Source organism: Camelus ferus, chromosome 5, assembly GCF_009834535.1.
Source record: "Camelus ferus isolate YT-003-E chromosome 5, BCGSAC_Cfer_1.0, whole genome shotgun sequence".
Classification (NCBI taxonomy): domain Eukaryota; kingdom Metazoa; phylum Chordata; class Mammalia; order Artiodactyla; family Camelidae; genus Camelus; species Camelus ferus.
Window position 1 is genome coordinate 51,465,012 of NC_045700.1, and position 12,171 is coordinate 51,477,182.

The 12,171-nt window shown below is 37.3% G+C and overlaps 1 long non-coding RNA gene across 1 annotated transcript; it reads right to left on the minus strand.

The window, feature by feature from the left end:
• Positions 1 to 917: 917 nt before the first annotated feature.
• Positions 918 to 11,869, minus strand: LOC116663688. The gene is made up of 3 exons (XR_004319966.1): positions 11,448 to 11,869; positions 4,749 to 4,755; positions 918 to 929 (listed from the first exon to the last, which is right to left on the minus strand). It is a non-coding gene; the product is annotated as an uncharacterized LOC116663688 (long non-coding RNA).
• Positions 11,870 to 12,171: the final 302 nt, after the last annotated feature.

A 12,171-nucleotide genomic window follows, 5' to 3' on the forward strand; every position in this document is an offset into this window, starting at 1 on the left:
AAATAATTGTTGATGGATCCATAGTACCAGCTGCATGAAGTCCAAGTTTCTTCATGACTTCACCACCACCAACTGACAGCCTCAATTTCAACTCAGTTAGCTCATTTATGCCAGCATACTGTACTACCCAAAGTTCCTCATCATGCTGGGTGTGCCCACATCTGCTTGCACACGTTGCTTCTGCTTGGAAATGACCTTTGATCTTTCCTTCAGCCAGTAAATTCCTGTGCATCCTTCAAGACACTGTTCACATGAACCTCCTTTCTAAAGATACCTATCTGTAAGCAGAAGTTATCAGTTTCTCAAACGCCCACAATACCTGTGTATTCTTATAACTGAGCACTTATCAAGGCATGGTATAACTCCCAATAAGGGGAAAAAAAGCAGCCCTATTCTCCATGCTGTTTCCTGCTGAATGGAACATTTTCACAGAACACCAAAATCATCTGAGTTTCCTTTGTGGCAAATCACAAAAGGAAAACAAAAACAAGAACCCTCCACAATCACATTTAAGCACAGGCAAAAACAAAAACACTGTGCTAATGACAAAAATGGTCACATCTGCTTCTTTCCCAGCTAACTTGAGTAACTGCTGCTTCCTAACCAATTATAGGTTTAACCCCATTCCATTCCACCCTCTTTCTAGATGAAGAGTATTAAGATACACAATTATAGAATTGCTCCCACTTTCTGGCAGCACCTAGTCCAGAGCAAACCCCTGCTTCCTTGAAACATCCCCCAAATTATTAACATGAGCCAATATTCTACAAGTCTCCCCAGCACCCTCTGAAGCTCCCTTTTGTTTGTGGTGTGAGGTCTCCCTTGCTGCAGCAAATAATAAACCCAATTTTGTTTAAATGCAGGTATATTTCTGGTAGTATTTTGCTGTTGGGCATCAAAGTATTTACATATTTGATCTTTCTACTAGTCTATGAAGACTTAGAGATCTAGGACATTTATCTATCTATCTATCTATTTTGGCATACTCTGTACCAAGTATAGTGCCTACCTAGATACTTGTTTGTAGGATAAATGAATATGTATTTTATGACTGAAGGCACACTTTTTAACAAATAGAAGCAGTTTCTTTAATAAAATATATTATTTCTCATCAAAGTACTCTGTCAGTCTGCTACTGACTGAGTTTTGTTTTCACATGTGAAGGTGCTCCTGTGGTTTTGATGTTATTGCCTTCAGTCAGTTCCCACCATCCCAGAGCTTATGTCTTTGTCTTGAAGTGATGGTGGCTTGTATTCTCCTCCACAGTTCCTCACGATCCTTACCATTCCCAGCATGAGTAGCTACACAGCCCACTAGGTGTGAGGATGCTGTTATCCCAACTATACATTACCAGAAATAAGCCACAGTAGGAAAGCAGATTAGGACACTTCAAAGTGTGGGGAAAGAGAAGCTATGAAAAATGAGAAAGAAATTGATTTCTAACTACAGTTAGCCCTCATACTTGTTTTGACTTCATGGATGATTCAAGGTACAGTATAGTTGTCTTCTCTCTCCAAGATTTATTTCTAGCTGTAGATTTCCAGAGCCCTCTTAACCTTGATCTTAAGTATCTTCCTATTTTGTGTTTCAGTAATACATTATTCAAAGTGGAATGAAAGTGCTAGCTCTATTTAAGGCATTTACTTCATTTTTGTCCCATATAACAGAGTGGTTAAGAACTCAGGTTTTTGCATCAGAAAGACATGGATTAGAATCCAGCATCACCAACTTCCCAATTATGTGAATTTCATGTCATTTAACCTTTCTCAATCTTAATTTTCTCATCTATAAAACAGAGATATCAATAGTAAAAACTCGTAGAGTTATGCTGAGAATGAAATGAGATAGCATATAAAAACCTTCCCAGGTACATCAATTACTCAAAAATTATAGCTACTATTAATGTAATTAGCTCATTATTTTTCATTAGCAGAAACTGCATTAATAAATTCAGGGTGGAAGTTCAATAGTCTATACCAGGCAATATATGTTATATAATACACTATTATTTCACATATTATTGATATATGAGTATTAAAGAACATTTAACTAAAATATAAGTTTTTTATTTCAAGATTTAGTCAAACTAGTTATTCAGTAATAAAACCTTTGCAAAACTCATTTGTGTATATTATATTTTACCTGAAATAAACTTCTTAATCTAGAAAAATAAAATAATTCTTTATAAAAGATATCACAGTGGGAGTTTTAGTGATTGAACTGGATGACTTTCAAGGTTCCCTGTTGTCAGAAAGAGAACAGTGAATTTGATAAACAGCAGGACAAACTAAAGCAAGGAGGGAAAAAAGCAGAAACTAGACTGGCCCTTGGGAAGGGTAAAGCATTGTTATCATAACCAGCTGCAGATGACAAAAGGAAATTCAGTCAAACTGGAGGTGTCAATGAGAATGACAACAGGTAACTGGTTGGTCAAAGCAGGCACAGTTAGCAGCTGAGGAATCAAGAAAGAGTTGGAACACAGCAGAGCAATTGGGTGAAATATGTAAATAAGATATATTACTGTTGTCAGGGAAGAAGAAATTTTCCTCTACCCTTTCAGGTTCTTCTGGCTGGACCAAGAATTAAATTGACATGAAACAGATTAACAGAAGAAAAACAAACACAAATTTAATAACATGTATACATGGGAGAGACCCAGGAAAACTGAGTAACTTGTCAAAATGGCCAAAGCCACCACCCTAAATACCATCTTCAGCTAAACACTAAAGAAGGTGTTGGCGTAGTGGTTTAGGACTTCAAAGGTGAGGAAGGTAATTCTCATGGAGATGGAAAAACCAATTGTTTGATAAACAAATGTTTGCTACACCAGGCAGAGACAATGGTATACACCATGGACCTTGCCAAGTTCCCTTGCCAACCATATTTTTTGTAGCTCTCTCTGATGATAGCTCCATTTTTTGGAATAGGTCCTTTAAATTTTTTTAGGCAGTTAAGGGGAGATAACAAGAAAAACATCTGAGTCTTCTGTTTTTTAAAAATAATCAGCCTAAATTAATCCTCATACCAGAAAGACACATTTTGAGGGGGCAAATTTTGCTCCCCTACACTACTATTAGTAGCTAGTATTAATGAGTTCTTTTTGTTTGCCAGGGGTTGTTCTGAGTTGCTTGTCAGCTCACTTAATCCTCAAAACACCCAATATAATGGATACTTCTAATGGCTACTCTTATGCAAAAATGGAGCAGAAAGTGAATAATGGTGGAACTTGATTCCAAAGGTATTATCTGTCAGGTCTATTTGGGTTCCAGTTTCTTTCAGGTATTTTTAATCTCTGACATTGTATTATTCATATCTAGAAGATCAATTTGGACCATTTGTATATGCTTCATGTCTTTCTGTAACATGTTTATGTTTCCTCCACATTTGTGAACGTACAGAATATAGTTGTGATAATTATTTTCATGTTGATGTTTACTAATTCTATCATTTGTGTCATTTCTGGTTCAATTTGATTTAATGATTTTCTGTTTATTAAGGATCCCATTTTCCTGCTTTTCTCAATGTAGGTAGTTTTTGCTTATATGACAGATATTGAAAATTTTATTTTGCTGGCTGCTGAATATTCGTGTACTTAAAAATATTCTTTAACTTTATTCTGGGACCTAGATAAATGTTTAATAAACTTTGTAACAATTTAATCTTTTGAGGCTTGTTTTTAAGCTCTGTTATGTGGAACCCGATTAGCCTTTAGTCTAGGGCCGATGTTGCCCACTAGTGGGTCAGTGCCCTGCTGAGCACTCCACCTGATGCCTCATGCATTATGCCACCTGTCTACTCTGACTGGAGGAGACAGCAACTCTTCCTGGCTTTGTGCAAGGTCCAGTGATTACCTTTCCTCTTCAGGAGGTTCTTTCTAGGGCCTTTGGCAGTTTCCTCACGTACATACAAAGATCAAGACTCAGGTGAAGATTTGGTTGCAGTGGGGACCTCTAACTGCAGTTCTTGTCATCTCCGATGCTCTACCAAAACTCTAGCTTCCATGGCCTCTGTGAACCCCCAGTTTTGCCTTTCCAACTCAAGAGAAGCCTGGGTTCTGCTTGTCTTCTTCGTCTCAACACTGTATCCTGGAAACTTTCTTTCAGCAGTAAGCTGCAGCAATTTCTCTCGGCAGTAAACTGCAGCAATCTTAGAGTTTACTCCAGTGGGCTTCTTCTTCTTTTTTTTAACTCTTATGGAATCACTGTCCTGTGTTGCCTACTGTCCAGTGTAGGAAAAACCACTGCTTCTTTTCTTCTTATTTTTTCAGTTGTTTGAGGCAAAGGGGCAATTCTATTCTATGGTTTTTCATCCTGGCCAGAAGCAGTAGTCTCCAGATATCTTTTTCACAAAGTTCCCTGAAGCTACAGCCTGGGTAAGCACATGATTTGTAGCCCTAAACAAAACACACCTAATTTTAATCAACTATTCTATGACCACGTAACATTCCACCTGGACTCAGTCAACTCCTTAATTTAAGGTCTATTGCCTGCCATATCCCATTTTCATGTATAAGTTTATATATTAGCCATGGCTCTTCTAGTTGAAAGTAATATAAATTCTACTCAAATTAGTTAAGGAAAAGTCCTTTTAGCTTATTTAGCTAAAGTCCACAGAACAGGAGTAATTTTAGGCATGATAAGATGGAGTATTTTAATGGGATTATGAAGGTTCTGTATCTCTATTTCTCAGAAATATTCTATCAAATGACTTTCAAATGGCAGGCAAGATTTCTGTTGGCACTAGAAGACTTATATCCTAGCTGTTAACTACTTCAAGACGTGTATCTTATGATACATGCACCCCAATGTTCACACCAGCAGTATTTACAACTGCCAAGACATGGAAGCAACCTAAATATCCATTGACAGATGACTGGATAAAGAAGTTGTGGTATATTTCTACAATGGAAAACTACTCAGCCTTAAAAAAGAATAAAATAATGCCCTTTGAAGCAACATGGATAGACCTAGAGATTGTCATTCTAAGTGAAGCCAGAAAGAGAAAGAAAAATATGATATGTGGAATCTAAAAAAAAAAAAAAAAGAAAAGAAAAGGACACTATGAACTCATCTAAAAAACAGAAATAGACTTGCAGACATAGTAAACAATCTTATGGTTACCAGGGAAAGGGGGTGGGAAGGGATAAATTTGGGAGTTTGAGATTTGCAAATGTTAGCCACTATACATAAAAAGATTTTTAAAAAGTTTCTTCTGTATAGCACAGGGAACTATATTAAATATCTTATAATAACCTTTAATGGAAAAGAATATGGAAATGAATATATGTATGTATATGCATGACTGGGACATTGTGCTGTATACCAGAAATTGACACTCTGTAACTGACTGACACATTGTAACTTCAATTAAAAAAAAAAGACATGTATCTTAAGAGTTTAAAACCCCTCAAAGAAAGATGTCTTTTCTGATAGCACTTATAGAAGTCCTTATATTTGGTTCAGATAAGCCTGTCTTGGATCACGCGATGATTTTAAACCCAATCACTATGGCCTGGGGCAAGAGTTTCTTTCACTGGTTCTCCTAGTTAGGTTCCCTCCTGAGTCATATGGAATGGGTTATCCATAGGAAAGTGGGGTGCTAGTATCAGAAGAAAGAGATGAGTCCCTGCGCAAGACAAGAACACACATTCTAGAGTTTGGGTACAAAATAGGAGGTTAGTTTCAGGAATAATGCAGAAACCCAATACTATATCTCATACATAAAATAGAGAGGACTAACCTCAAGGTGAACAGATCAGCTGAGCTATTAAATGAAAGCATAAGTCTCTTGAACTAAGAACAGATTGGTCAAAGAACCTTGGTGTGGTGAAGTCTACTAACCGAGGTCAGGTAACCACATCTATGAAAGATGTGTCTATGATTCTGTTACAACAAAATACCGAGTCTCTTCTTTTTCTATAGTTTTTTACTAGGTGATCTCAAAATGTGCTGGTTAATCCTAAATCTCTAACTGGGACCTCTCTCCTCAGCTCTAAACTTCTGTGTCCAACTGTTAAACTGACATATTCACTCAGGCATTGGACAACCTCTAAAAGGCTGCTCATCCACCAGATTTTCCCTTCCCAGAAAATGCTACATCTATCATGCCAGCATCTCAGGCCACAGATATCTCTGATTCCTTGTTTTCTTTACAACCCATCCTTTATGAAGTATTGTAAGCTCTATCTGCAAAATATATCCCAAACATGATCACTTCTCAGCAATTCCAGTGATACAACTGTAGACCAAGCTTCCATCCCATCATACTTGGACCATGTCTGCCCCACACATCAGCCAGAGTTAACTTTTTAAAGCATAAATCTGATTATGCCAAATCCCCCTACTGGCTTCCCATTGGAGATGAAATAAATTTGAAGTGCCTTGCCATGGCCAACCTCCCTGCTAGCTCTTAGACCTCATCTCATCCCACATTTCCTCCCTCCCCCTAGTCTCCAACCACACTGGCCTGTTCTAACCTCATAAATGCACAAGGCTCTAGCCCACCCTGGGGTTTCTTTGCTTAGAATGTCTCCCCACTTCCCACCGCATTCTATACTGTCACAGAGTTTCTTCTTTGCTTTTTAAAGTCTAAACTTAAATGCCAACTCTTTAGCAAAAACTTCCCCGAGGAGCCAGGTAAAGCAGAACTTCCTCTCTTCCCCACCACCCATCACTTTCTGTCTCATAGTGCTGTTTAATTTTCTTCATGGTATTTAAAACTATTTCAAGTGATTTATTTTCTGTGTGTCCCCTCAAAGAATGTGAACTACATAAAGACAAAGACTTTGCCTGATTTTTTTGCCTTACCTCCAGTACCCTTAGTGTCTAGCTTATAATAGGTGATCAGTAAATACTTAATGAATTGTTGGCTGTTGAATGAATAAATGAGTAAGTAACTTAAAGACACATAGGCCTTGTCTGTTACCCAGACCCAGATTATCTTATATATTATATAACTTAATAAAATAGTCTCAGAGTGTGATTTTTTAATAAACACAGGCTACATGCATAATTTTTTTTGTGTGTAGACAGGCAGATTACACCAGAATTCTACAAGTCTTAGTCCTTTATTTTTGCATGCTCTTTAATCTCACTTTGATGAGATTTCCTACAAGACACCTAAGCCTAAACAAAAAGAAGCAATCTGCTTCCAGCCAGATTTATCCTCTGTTTGAAACAATTAAAAAAAAAAAAAAGGAAGGAAACAGAACAAATTAAAAAAACAAACAATATGTAAAAAAACAGTTTTCAGTTTTTAAGATGCTGGACATCAGGCATCGAAAGTTGGTGATTGCTGAGACAGAAAACAGAGGTCAGCCCCTTGACCACCGAGCTTACTGCCTTTAATTTCTAGGCTGGGGCACAGGGAGGTAGAATCTGGCAGACTCTCTGAGAAATGCCAGATTATTCCCATAAACATTTTGGCTTGTTTCTTTACTGGGTTGTGGAGAAGACTTAATGGGAGTGATTTATAGGGTAGATAAAGTGTGTCTTTTTTCCTCTGTTTTTATAAGAAGATCCCTTTGTCTGACCTTGGGCAGAGGGGATGGATATTGGGAAGGGTGGGAATGATTTGCCAGTGAGGAACGTAAGGTATACCCCTATCCCTAACCCTGGTTAAGCAGGGGTTTATACTCCTAAGCTGTGGACCCCTCCTGAGAGCAGTTGGGTGGACATAACTAGAAAGAGCTGAAGAGTTGAAGGTAAAAGGACGAAAAGTTTTAATCTCATCAACTTTTTGGCCAAATCCTTTTGGTCTGGTTTTTCTACCCAAGGCAACTGAGTATTTCTACAGAGGCTTCTGAGGATCAGGCAGTGGAAGGGGCCAGGGTAGTGGAAAGAAATCAGCAATTTTTTGTTTCTCTATGGGTATAATGTAACACGTATGGACTTGCTCTCCCCAGGAGCGTGGCATCATGGCAGGAATTTGCCAAGGTAATCTAATATTGTCATGTAATTCACAGATTTAAACACATCACCTCTCTTCAGGCCCTCCAAAGAAATCTAAAGGATTTATAGCTTTTCCTGTCTGAGGGATTTGGAGTATTTTCTGACCTAAATTCCTGGTCTATTAGAGATTACTTTGACAATTTCTTAAACTTAGGATTTGTGTGTCTAAAAACCCACAAGACTTCAAGGAGCTAACAAATCTTAGGGGCCTCTTAACTGTGGGGTGCCAAGTGCTTCGCTAACAGAGCCAGCAGCCGTACAAATCTTACATTATAATCCTGTCATAGAAATGCAGTAAAGTACCAGGTGAAATTAAGTGAGACATCAGTTATATATACTTAAATAGATTACACTGATGGAATCAACAAATGTATTTTGTCTTTAAATATTTAGAATTTTGCCTGTGTAGACTTAAAACCAAAGGAGTCTGTCAATGTGGCTTGTCTTCAGAGCTCTGATAAACAAATGAAGCCTAAGTTAGTGAAATAGGCATCAAAAGATCATTTCATTTTAAACTCCTGTTGCTTTAAAGAATTTACTTAGGAAGTCACAAATCAGTAATATATGCAGATGGTCGAAAAATCAAAAAGTACCATTAGGCTTTCATTTCTTGCTACTCAAATACAGTCTTTTGACTCTTCTTGCTGTTTCTTCTATTCTTAAGTTCATATTTCTAAATGACAAACTTAGGCTACTATTTCTTCAAATTATTAATTTTAGGCATCCCATTATGACAGATGTTATACTACCTTACTCCTCCTCCCCATCTCCTATTATATGCTATTTTTAATTAAATCAATACTTAGTGTAAAATCATTTTAACCTTGCAAATACTATTTTGTAGAGCTAAAGCATATGCTATGATACATTCTCCCTTTCTGCAGCAGTTTTTCACCTTGTCAGATTTTTTCACTTGTACCACTGGGTATCTATATATCCTCCCCAACCTTGCCCTCAACCAAAACGCTCCATAAGTGAAACTAAACTGTTGAGTAGTTTTTTTCTAGAAGACATCTGATTGAAGTCTCTGTTCTCTCACTCCACTATGTGCTGCAGGGCCAGTTACCTGGAGCCCTTTTTGCTGCTTTAATGGGATGTTTCCATTTTCCCTCACATTTCTGATTGTCTTCCTTTTCATTTTACTCCCTGATTTTGCTGGGTTCCATTCTTCAGTGGCTCCTTTTGAAAGACTGCATGGAAGGCAACATGTCTTATCCTCTGTGTATCCAAATATGTCTTTATTTTACACTCACATTTAAGTGATAATTTGAAATGGAAAATTATCTTACTTCATCATTTAGAAGGTGTTGCTCCATTGTCTAATCATTTAGAACACTATTTCTTGAGACATCAACACCATTTTCAGCCCCAATTATTTTTATGTGCCTCAAAGTTTTTATATTGGCAAGTTTTACTATCTTCTTTATTCCTGATGCATTGTTGTGGGTCTTTTTCCATTTAATGTGCCATGCATTCGGTGACCTCTTTAAATCTGGAGACTCACATCCTTTCATTATAGGAAATAGTCTCCTATTGTTTCTTTGACAACTTCTCTTTTGTACTTTGATCCCTTTCTGGAATTCATCTTGGTTGGATGTAGATCTTTTTAACTTGAACCTCTGTGCGCTCTCTCTCGCTCTCTCTCTCTCTCTCTCTCTCTCTCTCTCTCTCTCTCTCTCTATATATATATATATATATAATGTTTTCTTTTTTCTCTGTTTAACTTTGAGTTTTCAGTGACTTTTTCTTCCACTTCCTTGAATATTTTTAATTTCCAATATTCTGTGTCTTTTTTATATGATTCTTTTCTTGTTTTATGCATCCATTATTTTCTTATCTTTTTCAGGATTCTAATTACAGTTTTTAAAAAGTTCTCTTTTGATCTCTGTATACTCTGTTTTCCTTATACATTTTTTTAATGTCTTTTTTTTTTACTTTGGAAATGTCTTAACTGTCTGGTAATCTCTTAGTGTTCATTCCTATTTAAGAGTGAGGCATTACAAATTCTGATTAAAAGATTCTAAAAATGTGGGCCTTATTTTTTGGCAGGTTTTATCTTATTGGGTTTGTGCAGAGATCCAGCCATTTTACTGACCTCAAAGTGCCAGTTCTCTGGGTCTACATGGTTTTTCTTGTAGAAACTTACCTTTCTTTCTTGGGACTGTATATTCAATTTGCCAGCATTCTGTACAAAAATGTAATGGAACACAGGGGTGGGAGATTCACATACAGCTTGTTAATTAATTCCCTATTATCAACTTCATGTCCCACATCCCTACCTCTGTGTTTCTGGCTGTCTGTGAGACTTGAGTGCCTCTCATCCAAATTCTGTAGAGAAAGAACTTTTAGTCTCCTGAATGGGGATTGTTATGGTGCTGTGTGCGGATGAAAATTTCTGGAATGCTGCCTGTGAGCAGTCAGGGGAGACTGACCACTCCATATATTGACTTCAACCTATGCCTTTTTACAACACCTCACTTTATCCCCAACTTCATTCATGCCAGCTGATTTCAGGTCCTTCCAGATATTATCACTTTCTGCCACTCTTAAGAATTTGACGTTTTCCAACCAGATCATTGGTTTCCATTCCTCCATTCATTTTTACATTCCATTGTATTGAGCTCTGTCATCCACTAGTATTACTTCTTCCAGTCTCATGATTTTGATTGGGTTAGTTCCTCATTTTAGTGGGGTCTTGGGAGGGAGAAGAGTTAAACATGAATGGTGAACCCCACATCTTTAATTGAAATCTTACACATCTTATTTTCCATTTGGAAAATTTCTTCCCAACCCTTTCCATGTGCCCTAATGTCATGTGGTTCTATTGGGATCACCAATCATAAGAGGCTTCCTCTTGACCACAGAGGTGAACATGTAACTCAGGGTGGGTTAGTTACAGACTATACAGATTTGCCATGTGATTTTTTTTTCCCCCAGGTAGGTGTAGCTATGACCAAGGAAAGGATAATCAAATGACTGGGAGCTGGAGAAAACATAGCCTTTCTTTTAAAGAGCAAAGAAACCCGAATGTGGATGCAGTTATGGAACTGCCAGTGGTCACACAATTTCTACAAGGAGAAAATCTGTCTGAAGCAAAAGAAAATGATGTCAAGCTGAAGTGAGGAATTAATGGAGAATCAGTGTAATAAAAAGAGTGTTTGAGTTCTGGTACCCGGTCATGGCTAGGCTTGCTTCACTTCTGAAACTTCACAGAGATAAAACAAATACTTAGACAAGCTCGGAACTGGCTTCCTTTCCTCGTAATCCAGTGTGTCCTGACTGGTGTAATGTTACTCTATGGGGCATATTTAGAATTTTGGTAGCAATATCTTGCCTTTTTTTTTTTAAATAGAAATAACACATTTTGAAACAAAATAAGGTATCTTACTTTCACATAAAACAAACATGATTCAAACTGGTCTAAGCAACTCACTACTCACATGGAAATTAAATGTTAAAGAATTTATCAGGCACAACTGGATCTAGTTGTTCAAAAACACTCTCTTTTGAATCTGTCTCTTTTGCTTTCTGTCCTCTCCTCTCCTCTGTGGCTGCATCGTCCTCAATCTCTTCTAATGTGGTAGTAAGATTTCAATAGCTCTCATCTTAAATCCTATCAGTCTAGAAAACTCTGGAAGAAAGAGAACTCTTTTAACTCTTTTCCCAGATTGACTCACCCTGGATCTTCTACCTATCTCTGGACCAACCGTGACAGAGATGAGGGGTAGTGGTGGTCGAGTCAGTCCTGCCTAAACCACATGGGTGCAATCAGGCATGATTTTGAATGGAGTTAGAAAAAAAGCACAAGCCAAACCTGGTATAAGAGGATTAGCTGTGGAAAAACACTGAATAAAGATGAACTGTTAAATGACATTAGAAAGGATATCAAGAAAGTGATGATAAAGTAGTAGAAAGAACAAAGCAATGGCAAAAAAAAAAAAAGAGGAGAAAGTAGAAATGCTGAGCTGAGGCAAGTTGCACGATAAAGTTATTAAGAAATTAAAAAGAATTCTGTGTAGAGAACAAATATTGGTCATCCTTTCTTGGATGTGTGTTTAGGCTACATCTTGAATATAGACAAAGTTTTGATTAAGGCTAATTTCTTCTATAAGATGCTTCTCTTATCTCCCTAGAAATGGATAGTGAATAAAATTTATAATTCTATTTGCTGGTCTATTCAAGAGGGATACATATGAATGACAGCCAACTGGGGAATTGTGAA